Here is a 24,105-nt window from a genome sequence, read left to right as displayed (position 1 = left end):
ACAGCAACCTGCCTCTTGGGGGAAATTAAAAAAATTCAAAAGATTGTCCTCCAGATATCTACACTGATTAGACTGGGGGAGTAGAGACATTTGACTCTTGAAGTATATGTTGATTGTGCAGTGCATTTTGCAAGAATGACCAAAGTTCTCTTTTATAACAATGACTTTTGGACCATACTGTACTGGAAAGTAAAAGAACACATTAATTACATTGCAATGTAAAGATTCCTTCTCTAGAAACTAAAACTGGTCTATACACCCACTTCAGTTGAAAAATAGTTTTAGAATCAAAATAAAAAAATAGTTGTATCCTATTTTGAAATACTTAAAGAATCATTTGACCAGGAATAAAAAAAGCTTTGAATTTTAACAGAGGTGAAGAGGATCACATAACATAGTGAAAAGTCCCATAGGTCCAAATGTAATTTTTTTACTAGATGTTAGAAGACTTCCTTCTTCTACAAACTCTGTGCATTCTCTTTTTTAACCTCCAGGCTTCATGCTGGAACTCCAGCAAAGGAGAAGTCCACTCACCTCAACTTGATTATTCAGCTTATGAACAGGAATTCCTGATAGAGGTATTTAGTTCTTTTTCCCTCAGTGCTTTCATTAATTTGTGTTTATAGCAAAAGAAAACATAATTGTCATTCAAGAAAATAATGAATTTCCTTTCTCTGCCATTAGGACTTTTAGTGATAAAATTTTGCGTTCTTGGACAAAAAGTGTGTGTAAATGTAGCGTTATGATCATATGACAAATAATATGTTTTCAAGGGTCAGCTTTGAAAAACAGTAAGAAACATAATGCTAAGCACCCCTTAGCCTCAGTGGGGAACTATGCGTATTCAGAATCTTGAACGTCAGGCCATAAAGAACTTTGGATGACTCATTTCCTTCATGTGCAACAGGAGCCCCATTCTTATGCAATTTTATAAAATAGCCTGATTATTTCCAAGGATCCAGAGGATGTTCTTTACTCAGAGCAAAAGAGTTTGTAAAACTTATGTCATTCTCCTGTGCCATGCTCAGTTACAAAATACGATTAATTTGAAAGACCACATAAAACAGAAAAGTGTTTGGGTTCTGATGCTGTGCTAGAACATTTTGAACTATATCAGGGAGCAAAGGGATACTCTTTAAACTGGTGATTCAGAATAGGAAAGGTACAGCCTGCCTTTTCCACTCTAATTTTGCTTTTAATAGTATCTTCTTATCTTATCCATTTTCCCATGCATTTAAGGATCCAGAATATATACCAAATTTTCTCACATATAAAACACTCCCAAATAAAACATGCACCTTTGTTTTTGGAAGATACAACGTAGAAAAAAGATTTTTCCCAGAGTCATAGTCAGCTGTTTGACAAAGTAAGTCTTCTTGGGAATATAAAGTGTTCAAGAAATGTGCCATCAGGAACTTTCTGCTATGGTAGGCTGTCTCCCGAAATGCTGTTTCCAGAAAGACTCACTTTGTTACACAAGCTTAGGCCCGAGACCCTTGGAAGGTCAGCAGCAAGACTGTTAGTCTTTACAGTAAATTGTTCCTTATGTAAGTTCCAAATTTGCATATTGGATGTGAAAAATACAGTATTCTTTAATACAGGCCAAGAAATAGTCCCAATTCCAGCTGTTACCGTCATGAACTTTTCCTGGATTCCTGCTGGGCACAACATAACTATAGCTGACCTTCCCCTAATGCAGGGGTGTCCAACCTTTTTGAATGTGGGGCCGGATCACAAGGTTTTATCACCCAGTGGGCCAGCAAGCCATATTCAAAGACCTCACAGTAAGTGGTATCACATCAGGAAGTGATGTCACATGACATTTGACACCAATGAAGGTCTCAAGAATATATGAAAGGGTCATGAACAAACTTTAAAAGCGGGTTCTCCTTTAAAGGAGAAAAACATATAACTGGCTTTTCTCTTGTGGGCTGGCAGAGTTCCAGCCTGGAAGGGGCTACTTGGGGGCTCCCCCATGCCCCACACACTGGGGCACTGGGGTCTGGAGATAGGAGCAGTGAGGGATACTGAGTCGGGACTGAACATATGTTTACAAATGGGTCCTGGTACAAGAAAGGTTGAGAACCACTGATCTAGACCAGGCTGGACAATTATTTGAGGCAGAGCGGAACAACACAGGGCACAACCCTTGCTCCTCAGGCTCCCAGTGGTGAGCCAGATAGGATCAATTGGTGGGATGGATACAGCTTGTGGGCCATATTTTGCCTACCCCTGATCTAGGCCTATGTTCTACTATGGGTACTTCTCATGCTTCTGGGATTTGCTGGTTGCCCCCACCACCACCCTTCCCTTTTCTGCTATATGTGCCAGGGTGTTTTTAAGTTTTCCTCAGAGGTATTGCGTGTTGGCTACAGCCAAGGCTAGGGACTTTGACTGGGGTGTGCCAATGCTCCTTCTGGGACCAAATCCAGAGGTTTTTGGCTAGAGTTTTATGTCCAGAGGTAGGCAACCCCTTCCATGGGTGCCAGAGCATAGCACACAAAGGCATTTTGCTTGGTGCGTGTGCCTTAGGGCAGACTGCAGGGGAAGGGCCAGGGCTGTGCTGCCACAGCAAGGATAGAGCCCCTTGTGGCTCCCCCCCTGTCTCCCACTGGCACGCCCGCCAACATTTTACAAGTCAAGGCTGCGGGTGTTTTTGGCACTGCCCAAAAACCGCTGTCAAGCCCTGGTCTTGCCCCTCTGCTCGGGGTCCCACTGATCGCCAAATTTGGGGTCAGGAAGGAATTTTACCCCATGGTCAGATTAGAGCAGACTGTGGAGGTTTTTGTAATGCTCCAGCACCCGGCTTCTGGGACATGGGCACAGCCAGCTCCCAGGAGGAAAGACCAGGCTTTGAGGTTAAAGCCTCAGCCCCAGAGGATGGGAGTCAGAGCTGAGCCTCCCTCCCCTGTGAAAGGCAGGGACCCACCACACACACACACAAGTGCCGGGAGCCCACAGTCACTGGCCCGGCCCCAGGGGAGGCACCGTCTTCCCGGTCTGGCCTGGCCTGGCCCTACCTGTGGTGCCCCAGCTGGGCAGGAGGCAGGGCTGGGGCTGAGGCCAGGCAGCACCTTGGGGCGCAGAGACCACAGGCTCCTCCCAAGCCCGGGGCCGCCCTGCGCGGTGCGGCCAATGCTGACAGCCTGGCTAGGGAGTCACCTGTCTGTGCTGCTCTGCCTCCATCTCCGCCAGCGACTTGGGGCCAGGCGGCCAAGCTGGGCTGCCTCTTGCCTGTGGGCAGGGAGCAATGAGTCACTCGGGCCGGAAAGTGGTGGCTTCCCCACGTAGTCCTGGGGATGGGAGGAGGCGGGCCAGGTCTGCACTCCTCTTCCGACACACACCATGTCAGCAATGTCAAGCTGACACGGTGCATGTGGGAACCTTGTCCCTTCCCCAGCCCTTCAGCAGCCATTAGGAAGCTACTGAGGGACGGGGGGAGGACAAGGGGTGGGAACGAAAGTAAACTGTGTCTACTCTCATTTCCCGTTGCAGCACTGCAGGCCACAGAAAATGCCTTGGCAGGCCGCATGGTGGCCTGTGGGCCATATGTTGGACAAGCCTGCCCTAATGGAAATACATATCATGTGCATATATACAAGACTAGTGCTCTAGGTTATCAGAGCATCCTAAATGAGATGGTCTAGTATAGTAGAAATTATTTGTTCATTTTTTATTACTTCCTATTCCAATAGTTCTCAACCTTTTTAGACCCAAGGCACCCCTTGGAAAATGCCAGCCCCTAATTTTCTCTCATTTTTTGACTACAGAAAAATAGTACAACAATTCTTCTTTGTAGAGAAGTCAGAAAGACCACAACAGCTCATAATGTTTTTAACACTGTGAATCCCTATTTGAAATCTCTGCACGTATCTTTTTAAATCACGGCTGCACACCTAACAGTGCTAACATTGTGTGGCACCCTATAGCACCCTTGAAAGGACCTCAAGGCACATCAGGGTACTGCAGCACCCTAGTTGAGAATCACTATCCTATTCAAAATGAAAAATAGCAAGAAGCGTGAAGCTATAAAACTGTAGTAGTGACAAGCACTGCTCAGCCGTTCATAAATGAAACCAGGATTCATTGGAAGTCCTGTTGGACAACACTATTGGATTCCAGATTCTTTCAATTTTTTACTCCCCAAGTTTACCCCCGCCCCCAACAAACCTTTCATTCTCAATTGATAGTGGTCATTCTGGCCAAGAACAGTCAATATGCATATCCTTCGTTTTTTCACTGTGATCACTTTATGATACAGCCAATATTGACATATGGTGCAGAGATGATAGCTTGACAAGCACAGTATGAGTGGCATAATGCAGCATGGCTGTTATAGTGAACAGAATGATGTTCTTCAGATAAGATAGCTTTAGTGCACTGAAAGGGCACTCACTAGCCTACTCCAAAAATGTACTGTACGCTAAAGTATAAGCTCTTGGGACAAACATGGTTATTTCTAAGGAAATAACATGAGCTGCTGTTTTGACTACTTATTCATATTTATTTGACTCCTGGTGTATATATGTCTTAGTACACTTGCATAGAGAACCACTGGAGCCACATCGGTGCTCTAGATGTTCTTGCGGCCCCTCCCACCTAAGGCCATACATTGCAGAATAAACCCAACCATCCCTCAGTTTCTCCTGAAAAGTCATGGCTAAGAGTTGGAATCCTAGGTCCCTGCCACATTACACAATAAATTGATTATTACACCGTTACATATATATTACATAATTAATTGATTAATCATACATTAAATTTAGACAGGCCACAAATACAAAGTAACTAAGAATGTCTATCCAGTTATATAGAGCCAACCAGCTATGCAGTTAGGGCTTGGAAATTTGTAATGACTCTATAGCTGGTTTTTATCATGTGGCAGGGCCCCTATTGTCCATTGTTGCCATTTTCAAGGGGCCTAGGCCAAACTGTACGGCTAAGCAGAAGTTTGAGTGGCTGTAGCTTGAACCTTTGCAGATGTAACAGCTAGCTTTGCCAGCAAAATAATGGAGGCCATCCAAATGTCTGGTTAAACCAGTAATAAGATGCAATTAAACAAAGTACAAAGCCTGAAAGGAGACAGTAGAAGGGAAGACCATACATTAAATCATTCAAATAAACTATATCACAGCTTTATCTTAAAATATTAGTAGTAGTGTTTGATGTAACCAAATGTATTGGATGTTATTTTGCTATAATAGATATATTATTGTTAAGATGCTTAGATAATTTGTAAAAACAAAACAGTCTTGTCAGAGAAGACCATAAACTTAGGAAAAAAAGAAACAGGACAATGTTGAACAGCATTCCACAGTGTGGAAGGAAAGGAGATAAGAATCCCTCCATTTACTTTCCCAAGGATGTAGGTAGGCAAGCACTGATCCTCTGGATCATGATGTACACATAAGTTGTCTAGTAAAGATACCTGATGAATCTATTTGTGATGGTCAAGTCCATTTTGAGAGCAACACAGCTTGTTACAAGTTGCACAGATCCATATGTCGTCTAAGTTGAAGTTTATAGCACCCTGCTTTCTTCTTTCTTGCTTTTCTTCCATCCTGTGGATTGTCATGGTGTGGGGCCCTAGGAGCGGCCGTGATCTCTCCAACGCACCCTACCATGCCAAGTTGGCGATTAAGCACCCTCATTCTCGCCCGCCAAGTCTTTGATGTTATCTAATTTTATAATGGAGGCTGCCTTTTGTCCCCTTGGACACGGTGCTCTTGTTTATCCTAGCCCCTGTTCTGTATGGATTGACCTGGTGCACCCCAGCCTTATGGGCTATGCGTGGCTCCAACCTCCCCTGTACCACGCCCCAAGCCTCGCAGATGTCCCAGACGTTATCTGGTCGGTTTTCCTTTCCACGCCTGCTTGCTGGCGCCCCCGGGCTTGTCATGCAGCCGGCGCCCACTCGCTGGTGCCTCCGGGCTGGGGTCAATGCCCCCTGAATGTCGTGCCCTCTCTGGGCTTCTTGCCTGTGCGCCCCTCCCTGAGGCTCCTCGCCTCTGGGCGCACGCCCTCCCTGGGCTCCTCGCCTCTGGGCGCTTGCCCTCCCTGGGCTCCGCCTGCACTGGGGCTTCTCCCGCATGCACCCTCCCTGGGGCTTCACCTCACAATTGGGCTTCTCTTCCTGTGTGCCCTCCCTGGGGCTTCTATTCCTATATGCCCTCCCTGGGGCTTAATGCAAGCACCCTCTGGGCTTCTTGCTGGTGCCCACTCTGGTGCTCCTCACAATTGGGGCTCAGGTGGCTGTAGCCGTGCCTGGCCCCTAAATCCACCGTGCCCCTTTCACAGGGCTGGGGTCAATGCCCCCTCAATACCGTGCCCTCCCTGGCACCGGGGTCCCCACACTGCTGTGAAGCCCCACTGAGGCCTCCTCCAACCCCTATTAGCCTCACCTGGTCCTCCGATGTTATAAAACTACAAACACAAAACTCAAGCCCGTGGGCTACAACATAAACTCTAAGCAACCTGTCTAACCCTCATTCAACTCCCTACCAGGGCTTACTCCACCTGGTATCCTTGTCCAGAAGCTGCTCAGGCCATCAGGCTTCCCTACTCTGCTTGCTCCCGCAGAGCTCCTTCTTCCTTAGCTGCCAGAAGGGAACTGCTACCCTGGCCTCAGCCTGGATCACCTTTATATAGGTCAGGCCCTGCCCCCTTCTGGTCAGCTGACCAACTGCGGTTGCCCCAGAAACCAACACCTATATCTCTTCATAGGAGCAGGGCACCAGAGTGCCCCTGCAACATGGATCAAAGTTGCTTCATGTCGAGCTGCAACCAGTACCAGATGTTCCCTTCAAATTGGACAGAAGTCTCCGCACTCCTCTTAGCTTTCTACATTGATGTTGAATACATTTATAATTTTTGCACACATTGTGGTACCACTGGACTGTGGAGGGCCACCCCACTTTCTAGAGCCATCTCAAATTTTGCCATACACAATATTCTTGGGGATCTGGTCTTCTGCCATTCCCCTAACATGGCTGATCCATCACACAACCTTTTCTTGATAGTGGTTTCTAAGTGTGTTAGTCCTCTGTGTCCAGCATCTCTGTGTTTGGTATTCTGTCTTCCCACTTTATTTTCAGGATCTTACACAGATATCTCATGTGGAAGCTGTTCAGTTTCTTGATATGCCTAGCATATGTAGTCCATGTTTCTGAACCATAAAGCAGGGATAATAGCATACAAGTCTCATAGATTTTTAACTTCACTTTGGGTAACAGTTTGCTGTTATTCCATGCACATTTCTGTAATAGCTTGAAAATCTTAGCTGCTTTTCTAATTCTGTTAGTCAGTTCAGTTTGAAGGTAAAGATTCCTGTTGATCGTACAACCCAAGTAGCAAAAACTGTCAATGATACTGAGATTTACCCTCCAGAGTAATGTCAGGTATTTTTTCTTCCACCCCTTGGTACATGATCACAATCTTCTTGAGGCTAACTGCCATTCCAAAGGTCTTGCATGAACCAGAAAATCTGTTCAAGAGATTTTGCAGGGAAGATTCACTGTGGGTAACCAAAGCTGCCTCATCTGTGTCACGGAGCAGGGTCCTAGAGGTGGCCGTGATCTCCCCTAGCACCTCTACCATGCCAAGTTTGCCTCAAAGAACCCTCGTTCTCACTCACAACATCTTGATCTTATGTAAATTAAAGGGAGGCTGCCTCTCGTCCTCTTGGTCACAGTTCTCGTGCTACCCCGAGTCTTGTTGCTATAGTGGGGTTCCAAGCACCCCAGCCTTATGTGCTACGCGTGGCTCCGACCATCTCTGTACCATGCCCCAAGACTTGCTGATGTACCAGATGTTGTTTGGTCTTAGCCACAGCCCTCCTCTCTCTCTCAGTGCCCTCCGGCGCTCGGGCTCTCCGCATCCCTCGTCTCTCTCTTGGAGCCATCTGGTGCTCGGGCTCTCCGCAGCCCTCATCTCTCTCGGTGCCCTCTGGAACTCGGGCTCTCCGCAGCCCTTATCTCAGCATCCTTCAGCGCTCGCCGATTGCTGCCCCCCCCCACTTGGGGCTTCTTGCTCTGCCCCCCTTGCCTGGGGATCCTCATGCTGCCCCCTTTGCTCTGGGGCTTCTTGCACCACCCCCTTTACTCTGGGGCTTCTTGCACTGGGGGCTCAGGTGGCCGTAGCCATGCCTGACCCTAACTCACCTCCACGGGGTGAGCCATGCCTCACCCCCCTGCTCACGAGGGCTCAGGCAGCCTAGGCATTACCTGGCCTTCAACTCTCTGCTCCTCTTCTAAGGGCTGGGGTCAATGCACCCCAAAAATGCTGCAACCTCTTTGGTGCCTTTCTCGCTGCCCCCTCTGCTCTGGGGCTGGGATTCCCATGCTGCTGTGGGTCCCCTATAAGGCCTCCTCTAACCCAAACCACCAGTCGTAAAACAGTAAACAGAAGACTCAAGCCCCTTGGCTATAACAAAAATCTCTGCCCATCGGCAACAATATCATTCTTCCTGCCACACCAGGGTTGCCCCATCTTCCCCCAATCACAAGCTGTACCTGCAGTCTGGCTTCTCCTTTTTGCTCAGTGCAGCAGAGCTCCTTCCCTTCTGGCTGCCAGCAGGGAACTGCCTGCCTGGCCTCAGCCTGGGAGTTATATAGGAGCTAGGCCCTGCCCCTTCCAGTCAGCTGACGCCCACCGGTTACCCTGGCAACCTGCAGCTGGGCTCCTTGCTTTCTGCTAGGGCTCTTTCCCTAGCAGTTTCCACTCTTCCTAGGAGCAGGGCAGCTATGTGCTCTGCAACAATCCGCAAACAGGACATCTCTCAGAACCAGTTCTTTCACCTTGGTTTTCACTCTAAACCTTGCTGTGTTGAACAAGCCTTCACCTAGCTTGCTTAGAAGATAAATGCCATCATTGCTGTCCTTGAATGCATGAAGAAGCAGGAATTAAAAGTAGATGTTAAAAAGCTTGGGGGCTAGACACCCCTGTTTCACCCCATTATTGATGTCAAAGCTTTTTGATTCTTTGCTTTCATACACTGCAGTTTCGATGAAGGCTATGCACAGTGGTATTCGTTTTTCTCTATACTTTTCTGGCAACTGCTTAACCAAAAATATCATATTGTAACCCATGGGCATCCTGGGGCTGGTCTAAACATAGGTCCTCACCCACTTTTCTTAGGGCCAGCTACCTGCCTCCTTTCCTGCCATGCCTTGATGTTACTAATTTTCTTATGTTAATCAGGTGGGAGCCTGCCCATTTATCTGCTCTGATGTCAAGGGCCTATGTATATGACCCTGACCTCCCTTTATCATATCTCATGCCTCACAGATATTTCCTCCAGCTAGCCAGCATTGGGACCCAAGCTCCAGAGTCTCACATGGGGCTCTCATTCCACATTGGAGCTCACAGTTCCAGTGCCCTCACCCTGGGTTCTCTTTACACAAATACACACTGGGCTCCAAGTCCACATACACTCTCGGGGCTTTAACCCAACACTTCAGGGCTTCAACCCCACACTTCAGGGGTCCAACCCCTTCTCTGGGATCAGGGCTCTGAGCCCTGTACCCAAACCCTTCTTGGGCTATCCCTTTATCCCTGCCCCCAGAAGCTTCCTTAATATCTCCCCAAGGCTCAGGGCCCCACACCCCTGAGCTTTACGCTAACTCCTAAATGCAGCCTCAGACCTCCACCAAGAATGTGGGCATTGTAACAGGTCCCTCCGCTGACCTGGGCCCTGCTTCAATACTCTCGGTGACTCTGGGCTCCCCGTGCTTGATTTTACCTACCAGGAATGTGGAGCTGGGTTTAGGTGCCCTATATTTGCCTTTCACCAGGGCAGTAACTAGTCTGGCATTTCTGGGGGGCTGTCCCGCCACAGACAGTTCTACCAGGCCATCCATCCCTGGCAGGGTGAAGTTTTCTGTCATGCCCAGGACCATGGGGTCTCCTCCTTCCCCATAGCCCCAGCCCTTACCTCCAAGGATGTTCCGTGGGCAGCAACTCAGCTAAGTGTTGTTCCTTCAGCTGCAGCAGCAAACTGCTGCCTCTTTGAAGCTCAGGGCTCAGCTATTATAGATCACAGCTGGGCCCTATTCCCAATCAGACCACTGCCTAATTGGCATTGCAGGCAGCTGCAGGCCACCTAGGTGCCACTCAGGCCTCTGCTAGTAACAGAGCACCCTAAAGTGTGTGAGAGGGGAGACAGGAGCCCCCCCCAGCATGGTCCGGACCCCTAACCAGAGCACTGAGGCACTCACCATAGGAGCTGAGATGGGTGGCAGTGGGGAGGAGACTGGAGCATGGACGCTGGTACAGAGGCAGGCCCAGCAGTTTCACAGCTGCCTGACCCTGCGTATCGGGGAGAGCTAGGGGCATGGCCTTGAGCAGCATGTGCTGCTCAAAAGGCAGACGGAGAAACAGATGGGGAAAAGCCAGAGAGGCGGAACACCAGCTGGGAGACGCTGGCTCAGGACCTGGGAGGCTTCAGCTCTAGCCTCAGCTTCCTGGAGAAGGAGACAGCCACCCACCAGGAGACCAGCAAGGCAGAAAGCAGGCTTGAGGGTCGGTAAGAGCCAAGGAGCCCCACTGGAAGGCAGTTATCAGGTGGGATGCTGCTGGGGAACAGCAAGGCTCCAACAAGGAGCCCTGGAACTGGGACTGAGGGCAGACCCTTAAGTCCACAATCATCCTCAGATGGCTCTGGAGGGGGCAGAGTATGGGAAACCATGAGCCCCTGGAAAGGGGAGAGGAATGACTCCAGCAAGAGGGACTGGGGCGACAGGACCCCAAGTCAGCCAGGCTCCGGGGTGGGGATGCCAGAGGAACTGGTAGGGACGGGGCACAAGGGCGGTCCCAGTACGCCTGCCTGCTAGAGGGGAGAAGACGAACAAGTCCCCTAGGAGGGGGGACAGAAAGGAGCCCCGAAAGAGAGAGAGGCAAGCTCAGGAGCTCCACTGGCAGGTGCTGGCATTTTTCAGTTGAGTTGTAGATGACCCAGCAGGGGCAAGTTTATTTTCCTTGAAGAGGGGAAAACCCACCCAAGAACCAGGGATAGACCCCTGAAGGTTCATGGTCCAGAAGACACAGCCCTTGCAAGGCGGGCAGTGTGGGGAAGATCTGCGGGGAGCAGCATCAACCCATGAAGACAACCCCAGGGTCAAAACCCCTCCAGGCCCCCAACAGAGAACTGCCTCCCCAACCAATAACACCGAAGATGTGGCAGGCGAGAAAAAGGGGCAGTGCTCAGACCATCTAGGTGGCACCTGAATAGGGCTTCACCCTGACATCACTGGGAGGCAGAGCACCCACGAAGAGGTCTCCAAAGCCTTACAACACCTACCAGCGACAAAGTCCTGAGCAAAAACTGAGTAAACTTTCAGGATTGATTCTTTCACCTAGAAATTGCAACCCAAGGAGCATGATGTGGCCTCAGCTACATCACAGTCCGATGGCTGGGAAATTGGCTCCAAGGTCGGACCCAGAAAGTGGTAGTCAACAGAAGTGAATCATCACGGCACTCTGTGACCAGTGGTATCCTCCAAAGCTCCATCCTTGGACCTGTTTTCTTAAACATTTTTATTAACAATGTGGACACAGGTGTCAAAAGTGGACTGGCCAAGCTCACTGATGACATTAAACTTTGGGGTGGAGCTTCCACACCCGAGGATAGGCTGGTGATCCAGGCTGACTTGAATAGGCTTAGTAAGTGGGCAAATATAAACCTGATGTTATTTAATATAGAAAAATGCAAGGTACTCCATGCCAGGAAAAAACCCACAGAATGCTTATCGGCTCGGCAATGCTACACTCGCTAGCACCACGGCTGAAAGGGACTTGGGGGCCATGATTGATCACAAGATGAACATGAGCGATGTCGCAGCTGGTAAAACAAACAAAACTTTGGCTTGCATCCATAGATGCTTCTCAAGTAAATTTCGGGATGTTATCCTCCTGCTATACTTGGCCTTAGTGAGGCTGCAGCTGGAGTACTGCATCCAGTTCTGGGCTCCACAATTCAAGAAGAATGTGGAGAAGCTTGAGAAAGTCCAGAGGAGAGTGCATGATCAGAGGCAAGAGAACAAGCCTTATGAAGAGAGGTTAAGAGCCATGGGACTCTTCAGCCTGGAAAAGCACAGGCTCAGGGGTGACACGGTGGCAGCCTATAAGTATATAAGGGGTGTGCATCTTTATGAAGCTTTTGAAGTACGTACTTGATGCCACATTTGTAGATTTCAGTAGGCAGTATTGATCAGTGTTTCAGCAAGGCCAACAGTAAGAATCTAATCAACAGTTTCTTCTTTGTGGCCCTTAGGTCTTATTTGCTATGTACTGTTCATACTCTGTATCAAAGAAAGGTATCACTGTAAAGCTCCAGTTCCATTACAGAGTCCATCTGGTTGTAATTTTGGATAATATCACATCTATACAGGTCCCTCACTATTCTGTCATTCCTACTGGCTAGACTTCTTAAAGGCCTTTTGCAGATTTTTTATTATTTGAGAGCTTCCTTCTTGAGACCATAACACAGTGCGTGCTGCACTTTCTGACCTCCAGCTACACACTCTTTTACAATTTATCCATAAAAATTAGCTCATAGTGGCAGTAGCATCTGCTTGAAAGGTATGAGAAATACCAGCCCTTACAGATTGTCTATTGATCACCCTATTCCAAAGCAACTCATGGGCCACTTTCTCTGTTGGTTGCCAAAAGTAGGCTGGTTTCCATCTAAAAGAACCCATCCGTAGGTCTCCCTTCCCTTCCCCTAAATTGTATTGTAACCTAAAGGTTGCTAAAGGCAAGCTACTCACTCTAGATATATTTAGGGCACTCTCATTCTATTAAGAGAGAATGGAATTGTTTCAGGAATTTCCTCTTGCTTTTTGTAGCCTTCTCAGGTAGGATGAACAGTCAGGCAGTACCTACTTGGAGATTATCTAACTGATCTCTAATTGTACAACTATAAATTAGTTAATTTAGATCTGCTGGTAAAGATCAAAAGTATACTCCAACAGGGCTCAGGCAGATATTACATCTTCTTTCAGCACCATACCAGTTTCTGGGATCTGTTGGGCAGCTCTGTGTGGTGAAGCACATGCATCAACACCATACAGTAATATAAATTAAGCTAACAATATTCTTTTCAATATAGGTATGTGTAACAGAGAGCCCCAGGCTCTCTGTTACTTTAAGATGAAGGCAGCCCAGCCAGGATGCACTGCAGGGCAGGCAGGATTCAGCAGCTGCCAGTTGCCAGGACAACAGAGGAAATGAGGCAATTAGCAGACACCTGCAAGCGGTCAGCTGATCGGATGTAGGCAGGGCCCTGGGAGCATATAAATTGGGGCTGGCAGGGGAGTCTCTCCCTGGCAGCTGCCAGGGGAGGGAGCTCCTGCCCAAGACAGCTATCCAGAGGTGCTTGACTGTCTGCTTTGCTGCCTATGGGAGTAGCGAGGCCCTGGGAGCTCACAAGGCACCCTGGCTAAGAGGCGCGCTATACTAGGGGTAAAGGTTTCCATTGTTATTATTATGTTATAGCCCAGGGGCTTTTGTTTATGTTGCTGCTTGTATCAGAGGTTTGGGATGGGGCTCTAATGGGCAGTTAAGGAGGTCCCATTAGTGCCCACGGGGCGCACAAACATCTTAAGCCCTGCCAGGGGCAGGCTCAAGGCTCTAGTGAGTACTGAGCCCCAGAGGGGACATAGTGCAAGGCACAGAGACAGACGGGGGCCTGGTGCCAGAGGGGCACAGACACAAAGTGGCCTGGGGCCTGGCAGGCAGGGGCCAGGGGCCGAGTAATGGAAAGGACAAACGTGACCTAGAGCCTCAAAGCCAGAGTAGGATATGGAGCCATGCAATTAGCCCTTAAGGCTTGAGGTGGCATGGTTACTGAGGACCAGGAGGGTGCCAGGGACCCCAGTATGGGGGGTTCAGTGGAACCAGGGGTATACAAAAGTCCATGGGCAGCCTCCCTATTTATCATTATTCCATTAAGGCGTGGCAGATGAGACAGGAAGATGCCCAAAGGGTGGAGCGGGGCTTGGTTACAGAGCCTGCAGGGGGCATCACAGTTACCCCTGGGATCCTGACCTTGTTGCAGTATGTCTTTAAAAATGAAGCAAAACCTGAACAATCTCCATGAACTTTCATGGTTTGGGAAACTTAGGGCCTAAAGAATCCTAATTATATGGGATTTCATTTTTGCTCAGCTAAGGATATACACAGACTTAAAGGTATCACTATCGGTGCATCCTTCTATAGTGATATAAGGACAGGAAAACTGCTCCAACTTTAACCCTGTTTCATTCCAGGACAAAGTTAGGACAATTTAGCTATTTGCTAACCTATATAATTACAGACTCATGTAGATGTAATAGTTGCAGCGGCAGCTCCCCCTCCCCTTTTAAAGCAGCCAAGTCATACATTTGTCCAGACTCTACATACATAAAGAATTATGTTTTGGTAAAAGTAAAATCACACACCCATTTTGCTCATCTTTAGAACTCAAAAATAGATTCTTCAAGGGTGCAACTACTTTTTTTGAGATATTTGCATCTTTCAAAGCCAGAAAAAGATCTGGTCAACGAGGTAAATCATACTTATTTCTAAAGATCTATGTTTGAGGCTCACAGAAATTAAAATTAACCAAATGTTAAATATGCAGGTATTTCTGGGTATTGGTTATTTTGTAATCCTTTAAAATCTCAAACTAAACTTCCTACTCCTCCTTTCCAAGTACCTGTTTGTTAGGCAGTAGGGAATGGAGGTAAAAAACAAAACATTGCATCAGAAGCAGTTATTTTTATCTGCTCTTTCTGAATCTCTCTCACTTTTTTTATCCTCTTTTTCTCCTTGAATCTTCTAGAACATGGCTGTCCAACTGGTTGTCTGTGAGGAGCTAACATGAAGTCCCCAGGCTCTCACTTGGCCAGTGCTGCCCCTAGTTTCCTGCTGCAATAGCAGCTGGACTCTCCTGGTTCCCCCAGTGCATGGGGGCAGCATGCCAGCATGAGGGGCTGAGTGAGTCCAGGGGCTTCATCCTGAAGGCAATCACACCCATGTGATGCAGTGGCAGGTGCGGGGTGGAATTGCACCCACTCAGAGCATGGTGGAGTTGCCAGCCTGCATGAATGTGCAGTGCAGCACGGGGGCGGGGAAGCGTATGCACAACTCTGTGTGTAGCCTGTGGCCCTCGCTGGGGCAGCCTCTGGGATGGGCTTATAAGTTAGATGGTCCTGTTCTAGAAGATCAAAAGCATTTAAAATGCAGCCCCTAATGCTTAGCTCCCTCCATCTGTCACTGAAATGCATTGGTTTTGATTCTAGCTTCCCTCTGTTTTGAGATGAGGCTGTGATTTCAGCAGTGTGTGTGTATTAATAACTTGGGTAGACTGAAATCCTTTTCCTTGAAGTGGTATATCCCTTGGCACTCTTTTTCTTGGATGTCTTTCCTTTGGAAGCCTAAGGGACATCATTCTTTCTTCATATAATAAGCCAGCTGTTCAAACTGGCACAAAGGAGTTTAATTTGCACCTCTGGAGCACTGATACTGTGTTTTTATACTAGAGTAGTAAAATCAGCAGCACATTTGAGTTGACGCTGGGCCTTAACTTGAAACGTAGCTTTCCTGGCTTGAAAGGGACCAATCTGCCCCTCCACCCAGTGGGGCTCTCTATCTCTCTTGAAGAGACTAGACCCTGGGGATAAAGTTTTCAGAAGTGGCCATTGAGTCTGCTTGCTGCTCAGTCTTTAATTTCTCCTTTTTTTCAAAGATCAAGTATCCACACAGCTTTACTGTAGGGTTTGTGGCTGACAAGCAGCTATATCTGCTTCCTTTACAGCTATCTCAACAGCCTTTTGTGCTAAAAAGCTTACTGTATGTGAGAGCATCTTGGAAATTGTTCTGTCTTCTTCTGCGAACAGAGGACAGTGCCTGATAGTCCCAGAATCAAGCTACAAAGGCTGTTATATGCCACTTTTTCCTACTCTCCTATGAGATTTATACAACTACAGCTGTAATGACTCCATTAATCTGGGTCAGCATTTCCATAAGGCCTATATGGAAAAAGTCAGGTAGAATCCTAAATTAAGTCAATATTACAGCATTAACCTGTGAGTAAAATCTTCCTGCCCCCTGACTTTCCTAGCAACCTTGCATATGAGATTATGGAATTTTTTTATGCACAACTCAAACCTCCATGCAAACTGAGGGATTGGTCTGGTACCAAACCCTGTAGGATTTGTACAGCCTTAGAATCAGCTTAAAATATGCTAACACAAACACTTGCATAACCAGATGTTTAGGTGTTCAGTTAATGCAAGTTTCATCTGTAGTTTTCAGTTAATATGTCTCATCCACTGCTATTCTCTCAGGTAATTTTTTTCTAGCTGCATTTCAGCTCCCAAGCCCTGAACTCTCCATTTTAGGCTCCTTTCCAACTGTTCTGCTTTGGCAACACACACAAAAAATATATTATCATTCCGCTAGAGCACCGGAATAAAACAGCAGTTTCCAGCCCATCAGTCATCACAAAAATCAACCTACTTTTTTACTTTACCCTTTCATTCAGCACTTGCTCAATCCTGGAGGAGATTTTTTGTGTCTCCATCTTCATCTTACCCAGTCAGGGAGATGAATGGGACCCTGGGGCTAGGGCAAGGATGAGGACAGAGCTACTGGTGACTCATCCAGGGGATCAGCGTCCTGGTGCTTAAAAATGGTGTCAGCAACACTTGAACTAAAGCTCATTTCACAAGCTTTAGTTCAAGTGCCCTGACACAATTTTTAAGTGTGGGGATGATTTTAGGAGCAGAACTGAGCAGGGCAAGAGTGGAGTGGGCTGTCCATGGTGGGGTCAGGGCTTTCCACTCTGTTGCCTTTGCCTTTACAGCTGCACGCTGGCCAAGCCTCAACCTGTGCTCATCTGGCAGTGGGAGGCACAACTCGCTGCCCATCCTGCCACTGGGTGGGTAGGGGATATATGGTCGTTGCAGGGTTCCTGGGGCAAAAGGCAGCACAGCAGAAAGCCCCGAGCCTGCAGTGGGCAGCCCAAATCTGCCGCATGCACAAATCTAGGGGGGCACATGCTTCCCATGTCTCCTCCAGGGGTGCACACGGCAGCAGGAAGCTGTCCTCACTTTGCCCTCTGGATGAACTGCCCACAGCTCTGTCCTGCTCCCTGTCCCAGCCCTGGGGTCCCATTCACCAACCTGGCTGGGCAGCGCCCCACTCCCTCCCTCACTGTGGAAACCTTGATCTGTTCCCTCAAGCCCCTTTCCTTCCACGGACTTACCTCCAGGGTGCTGCTCTCCATGCTGCCCTGTTTCATTCCTGGCCACGTGCATGCTGCAGCGTTGCACATGCACATGGCGTCCAGGGCCACAGCCAGAAGATATATTTATCAGTACATTATCAGCTACACTGGCAAAAAAAAAGCTGATAATGTTAATTTTCCTTTTATCAGTGCCAATCCAATATGTCACTATATATTGGTGCACCTCTATGTGGAAGTTGTTACCCCTTACACCTAAATAGGAAGCCAACCCCTACTTTTCCAAGGTTTCTATAAAATAGTGAAGATGAAGCTATTGCAATCCGTACAAGAACAATCATTGCAAGGTCTTTCTATCAAGTAAACACTCTTCTTTTCTAACCATACTGTGCTAAGAGAACAACCATTTAGTGCTGTTTCTAGGACAAAGCTGTGCTAAATAATCCTTTTTTTTTTCAGTGTTTCCTATTCATAAGAAATTCCCAAATACCCAAACACAATGTGGACTTAATTTGTAATGATGTAGTAGTTGCTTAGTCACTCTGTCACAATTGCTTGCAATACCGAACACGCCCTACTGCCAAATGAGCTGTAATTATGCACTGACGTAGAGACTGCTGTATATTTTGCATTCACATGGTATCAACAACTAATGTCTTGCAGGCCTTAATCCTACAAGACTTTACATCCATGCTGAACTGTAGCACATTAAAATCAATAGCTCTATATTTATAAGGAGATGTCTGATTCAGCGTTTGCAAGGCTGGATCCATATAAATATAATGCCATTCATCCAAAGATGTCAGCGCTCTGCAAGCTTTACAGATATGTAGGGATCACTTAATTCAGGGGAGGCCAATCTGTGGCATGCATGCCATACATAGCATAGGCCGCCTCGGTGTGGCATGTAGCAGATCATGGAAGAGATAAGCAACACAGCAGCAGAAAGGCAGGAAGTACAGCAATGGATCCAGGTAGGGGAAAGAGATCAGAGTGCCCGTCCAAGAGGGTATGGGGCTATCTTGTGGCATGCCTGCCAAAAAAAGTTAGCCCTCCATCAATTAATTGATTGTGGAAATCTAATGACCTCTGAAGAAAATAGAAAAAGCCCTTAAAACTGTACAAAATAAAATTTTAAAATGTTTAATGAAAGAGAGAGGATTTTTCTGATGGCATCAACTGAGGCAACTACCCCGAGTTCCATGAAGCTCCATCAATTCAGATATGACATAACAGTAGGTATAAAATTACAGTGATTTTTAGGTAGAGTGCAACTCCTCAATTGAAATTTATATCTGTATTACCACTGTTGTGAAGTGTGCCATGTAATGTTAATGACTGCCAATAATCCAGGCCTTTTCTTAACCTCTTATAGTCTAACTACTGTCAGGCAGTGATCCAGCAAATACTTACTCTGTGGCATAGTGCTTACTGCTATGAGTTGTCCCATTGCTGGATAAAGCCTTCAGTTAAAAATCATTTGGAAACTTAAAATAATTCTTACCTTCTTATTTTTAGCTTTCAAAACATCATCGTCATCACAATCAATAACAAATAAATGAAATCAAGGCTTCTACTCAGCTGAAATTAGACATGTACATTGAAGCAATAAGTTGCAAGCCACAATAAGAGTGTAAACAAAATATTCTTGCTCATTTTCTAGACTCTTTTTGACTGTAAGAGCTATTGGTCTTAAGGACCCTTTATATGCAAGGACACACAAAGGCAAAAAAGTCTAAAAAAAGTTAATATAATTGTCTTCAAATTTTTTTATTAAAAAAATCTCTTCAAAATTTAAAGACACTAACATGATTTCATAGACTTCTAGGGTTGGAAGGGATCTATTAGATCACTGAGTCCAAACCCTGCTATGGTCAGGAAAGAGTGCTGGGGTCAAGTAACCCCAGCCAGGTGTTTGTCTTATCTCCATGATTATTAAAAGACAATTATTAAAAGACGATTCAAAACACATGAAGCTCGTTGTTGATTAAAACAATTACAATTTCTTATCCTATAAGGGAAGTAATACTGCTCTGTTTTAGAAGTGAAATGACAAATGTTTTCAATTAGCTTAGATTACAATACATTTGCACTTGCTCAGAAACAAGTTAGCTATGAAAATTAAACATTTGGGATGAAATCCTGGTTCCACTGAAATCAGAGGCAAAGCTCCAAGTGACTTCAGTGGGATCAGGATTTCACCCTCAGTGGGCGCATCTACACATGCATTTGATCTGGGATCGGTTTACTTGCGAGTAAACTACTTGCGAGTAAATGCTCCTGGGCAGGTGTCTACACGGGCAGAGAAATGGGAGCAGATTTACTGATGACGGCAAATTACTCCTGCTTTCTGGGGCTTTGCAATGGGCCCTGTCTGCTGCCACCAGAGAGAGCTCTAGTCTACCCCCTGGGTGCTAGCCCAGAGGCTGGCAGGGAGCAGCTGGCCAGGAGATAGCTGTCTCTTGGCTGGGGCTGGGACATTACACCCTGCTCCCAGGGGCTGCCTGCTGCCAGCGTGGGAACAGTGTCCCCCTGCGTGGGAACAGTGTCCCCCTGCTCTGGCATCACCTGGCCCTGGATCCCTGATCAGAGGCTGGGGACTTAGAAAGAGAAGGGGCACATCAGGTTAGGGGGCTGACACCTACCCCATCCTTGCAGCTCTTTCTTACCCTGCTCTTGCAGCTCTTTCCATATACACCGGCAGATCAGGTTAGGTGGCTGGGACCTACCCTACCCTTGCAGCTCTTTCCAAATCCCATTCCTTGATCACCTGATCAGAACGTGGGGCTGGGACCTGCCCCAACCAGGGCAGTTCCTAGCCCCTGCCCCACACATGGAGAAGAGGCTGGGGAGCTTGTTCCTGGCTTAGGTCCATGAGCACGGAGCTGGGTGGGGAACAAGCTGCAGAGCTTCTTCCCCACTCAGCTCTGCCAGTGTGGAGCTGAGTGGGAAACAAGCTCACAGCCTGTTCCCTGCCCAGTTCCATGCTTACAGAGCTGGGCAGGGAACAGGCTCCTCAGCTCACCAGTACTGCACAGTCCTGGCTTTGTATGGGTTATTTCCAACTCTCCTGTGCAATAGCTTGCTGCTACTGTGCAGTAGTGGTGACATGGTTAGTGTCCACCAATGTTATGTCACTGTCTTATTACGGCAACATAGCTTGTTGTGTAGACGTGCCCAGTGAGTAGCTGGTAGACAATAGTTTAGAATCAGCAGCCATTAAAATGAATCTTTTGTTCTGGAAAGTTTGATTCTCCTCCATCAGTATATTTTATCTATTTCTTGGAGAAATATTACTGACCCCAACATTACTGGCCTTACATATTTAAAGGATCTCTTATTATTTCTCTCTACCTTTGATGAATCTCATCATTTTCACAAATTACTGGTTTGTTTTTTAAATATTCATTTAAATACACTTCTAAAAAATCTTCCCAATACTTTGCACAGTTATAGAGTTTTCTTGAAACTCTGGATGGTATTTAATACATTCTCAATAGCCATATAACTATCTCATTAAAACAATGGTAACAATAATAATATGCAGAAATACTATTCTTATCTTCTGTTATGAAAAACAACTTGTTCTTTTGCAATGTCTGCCCTGTTCCTACCTTCAGGGTTTTTTCCCCCCCTTTGCATTTCCTTGCTTTATATGATTTTTTTTCTTGTTTCTATAGCTATAAGCTTTAAAGCCAGATGGTTTTTGCATGACCCAGGAGGACATGCTGATTTATCTTTCAGCATTCTCATGTCTTTTCCCAATATTGATTTTGTTTCTCTTTTCTCACCAATGTTTCCTGATCTTTTCTTTTTTAGTTTTCTATTTTGAAATGAAATATCCTGATATTATCTGCTTTTGTACATCTGCTGCTTGATTTCACAAGAAGTCTACTTTTTTTTTGATGCCCGTTGGCAGGGAAGCAAGGTTGTACTAAGTCAATAAATACCATGTCGCTCCTTCCTTTACCCAAGTTTGCCAAAAGCTGTATATTTTTTGCACAACAAGGCAAATTGCAGCTACTTTCAATTTTAATATGGAGAGGTGGCCTGAAGAGACTACACCTCCCAGCATGCAATGCTCTGTCTCCACATCTGCAGGAAGCTATTTAGCCTTTCCAATTTCTTCCAGAACAAGCTTGTTCTGTACTGATTTGATTACCATTTCACTGTCTTCTGAGCTGTGACAAATTCAGCTATTGTATTTCTAATATCTTTCTGCTTCACAAGGTTCCTGAAAATGAATCCATAGTGATTGTGCTCAAACAAAGTAGGAATAGAAGTCTGATACAGAATATAACTAATGTCATTACTGATGTAAAGGGTGAAGATGATGAAGGAAGAATATGAAAATTTACCTGCAGCATATGAATTTAAATCTACTGTGCATTTGGTGGGGGGGACCTTAAGATTGTAATCCAACTGTATATGGTATTGCTGAGCTGCCTGGACTGGGTGATACTGAATAGCACCAGTACCTATCTGGTTATTCAGAAAAGTGGGATGCTGGGATTAGCCTGATGATTGTAAGGTTACTGGCATTTAAACCCAGCCCTCGGAGGGATCCAACAAAATTGAGAGAACAAAAAACCTCTGAGCTGGCAGAAAATGTGGGGTTTTCTGTTTGCAGTTCTTGGGGGTCCCAAGTCTGAGACCTGATTAATCCCTGGCCATTCAGTAAAGTGAAAGCTGGGTACTAACCTGTCCCTGATGGAGCAAGCTATTGCTCACAAATGTTTTTGCAGCTGATTTGATTAGTCTATAAAGGGTCCCTGAAGGTGACACTCCCAACACCATTAACAGCAGCCTGCAGGGGCTGGCTTGTCTTTTGGGCCTATACAACGTGTCTGCACAAAAAACTTTATATTTGAAGAGGCCACGAGGACACTCCACCTGCTCCCACGTTTACATAAACTGAGCTGCTCTTGGCATGAATTTGCACATTACACTTAGATTACGCTAAGGACACTCAAAATGTGACTGTCCCCTGTTAAAGCTTGTTAACTCACCCTCAGAGCAGCAGGAATCGCAGAGCAGCAAGCAGTGGCAGATTTAGAGTTAGTGGGGCCCTGTGCACAGCTTCATTTTCAGCCCCCACCCCCATCCCTTGGGACCCTGCCAAGAAAAAGAATATCTGAGACAGCGAAAAAATGGCGAAGCAAATTCTTTGCTAGACTACTTCAACAAACCACATTTAGAGTACAGGGCGCAGAGTGTAGAATGCCTGGACTGCTTCCCGACTTGCAACGCTTATTGTTGAGTTGAGTCACTTGTCAGATTTGTCCTGCACTTTGGGGCTCCCCATTGTTGGGGGCCCCGTGCCACTGCACAGTTGGCTTCATGGTAAATCTGCCACTGGCAGCAGGGCAAGATGGGCCATCCAGGATCATCCAGGCCTGCCCAAGCCAAGACCATCCCTGTCCAAACCGTCCTCTGTGAAGCCGTGCTCTGCTCTCCACACTCCCCAAGCAGCCCATCTTCCTCTGGGGCTGCCGCAGGGCCCTGCTCAACTCGTCATCCTACCCCTGCCCAACTTGCAGACCTCCAAGCATCCAAGACGCAGGTCCTACTCGCAGCCCAGGAACAGGGAAGTCATGTTGCTCCCCACAGCTGTGCAGGGGGTATGAACTCTTCCCCTCACTCACTCAAACACAGGGCAGGGCACGAGGACCCTCACTCCCGGGCCCTGTGCTCATGTGGGGAGCCAGGGGCAGCAGCTCGCCGGCTCAGCGATCCCGAGCCTCCCTAAGAGGCGGTCTAGCGGGCAGGAGAGCCGTTGGGGCGGGGCGAGGGGCGGGAGGAGGCGGTGCCGGCGGCAGCGGCACTGGGCGCTGTCCGGGGTGTTGAAGCCGCCGCAGCGGAGCTGAGCGAAGCCGCCGCCGGGAAGCGACGCTGGAGCGGGCGGCATGGACTGAGCTGCCCGGGCGGGACGGGGCGCGGCGGCCGCTGCCTGCGATGGACCAGGCATGATGGGGGCGCTCGGCTCCGTCCTCCCGCTGCTGCTGCTGCTGCTGCTGCTACTGCTACTGCAGGTCCGAGCCGCCGCCCCAGCCGCCGCCGCCGCCAGCTTCGGTGAGTGCGCCCCCTCCACGCCGTACCTGGCCCGGGCGCCCGCCCGGAGTTCACCTTGCGGGACCGCCGGGCCCTTGCAGCCCCCCGGCTGGGATATGCCCGTGCCCCGCCCCCCGGGGGCTGGGCGCTGACACCCCAGTTCAGGCCCCCCCGAAGGCCGTGCAGGAGCCTCCTGGAGCCGGCCCTTCCTGATCCTGGCAGGACACACTGGGTGTCCCGTGGAAAGCTCCTAAATCCTGGCTCAGATGCCTCAGGTTAACCGGGCCCTGCGGCGGGCTTGAGGGGCTCAGGCTGATTTGGAGAGACCCCAACAGGAGCTGTAGGCTCCTGTTCCAGATCAGCCGTCCTCTGGCACTGGGACCCTCCTAACTGGATTTTCCCCCAAACCGTCTCCAGCCACATCTGCTTATGGGTCGTGGCCGCCAGGACGGCCCGCTAGGCAAGGGGAAGGCTAGGACTCGAGGAGGGCTGGACATGGCCTCACTGTTTGCCTGGAGCAATTCATGGGATTGGCGTGTTGCAGCCAAACCGGCTTCCTTGAAGTGATTCCTTTCTCCATAGTAATAGTTCAACACAAATGAAACTTTCCCAAGAGCCAATGGCCCATTTTGCTCCCGCTCAAGCTAATATTGTTCATTAAGGAGGATTTGATTTTTGTATAAGGTTTCAGGCTAGACTCCAGAGATGACACGTTTTTGGGAGCAGGGGTTGCCAAGACAGGTGTTTTTAAATTTTGCTGCTACAGTGACAGTACCTGCCCCCCTAGCCAGGCTGGGCAGGGGAGAAGGATTCTGTATCCAAAATCTGCA

The 24,105-nt window shown here is 47.7% G+C and overlaps 1 long non-coding RNA gene across 1 annotated transcript; it reads right to left on the bottom strand.

Moving 5' to 3' along the window:
• Positions 1-8,839: 8,839 nt before the first annotated feature.
• Positions 8,840-22,958, bottom strand: LOC109306997. The gene is made up of 3 exons (XR_002100145.1): positions 22,870-22,958; positions 22,234-22,339; positions 8,840-8,876 (listed from the first exon to the last, which is right to left on the bottom strand). It is a non-coding gene; the product is annotated as an uncharacterized LOC109306997 (long non-coding RNA).
• Between the last annotated feature and the right edge of the window lie 1,147 nt (positions 22,959-24,105).

The sequence above is a fragment of the Crocodylus porosus genome, unplaced genomic scaffold (genome assembly GCF_001723895.1).
Source record: "Crocodylus porosus isolate Cpor-Errol unplaced genomic scaffold, CroPor_comp1, whole genome shotgun sequence".
NCBI lineage: Eukaryota > Metazoa > Chordata > Crocodylia > Crocodylidae > Crocodylus > Crocodylus porosus.
This window is presented reverse-complemented; position numbering and strand designations above follow the sequence as displayed.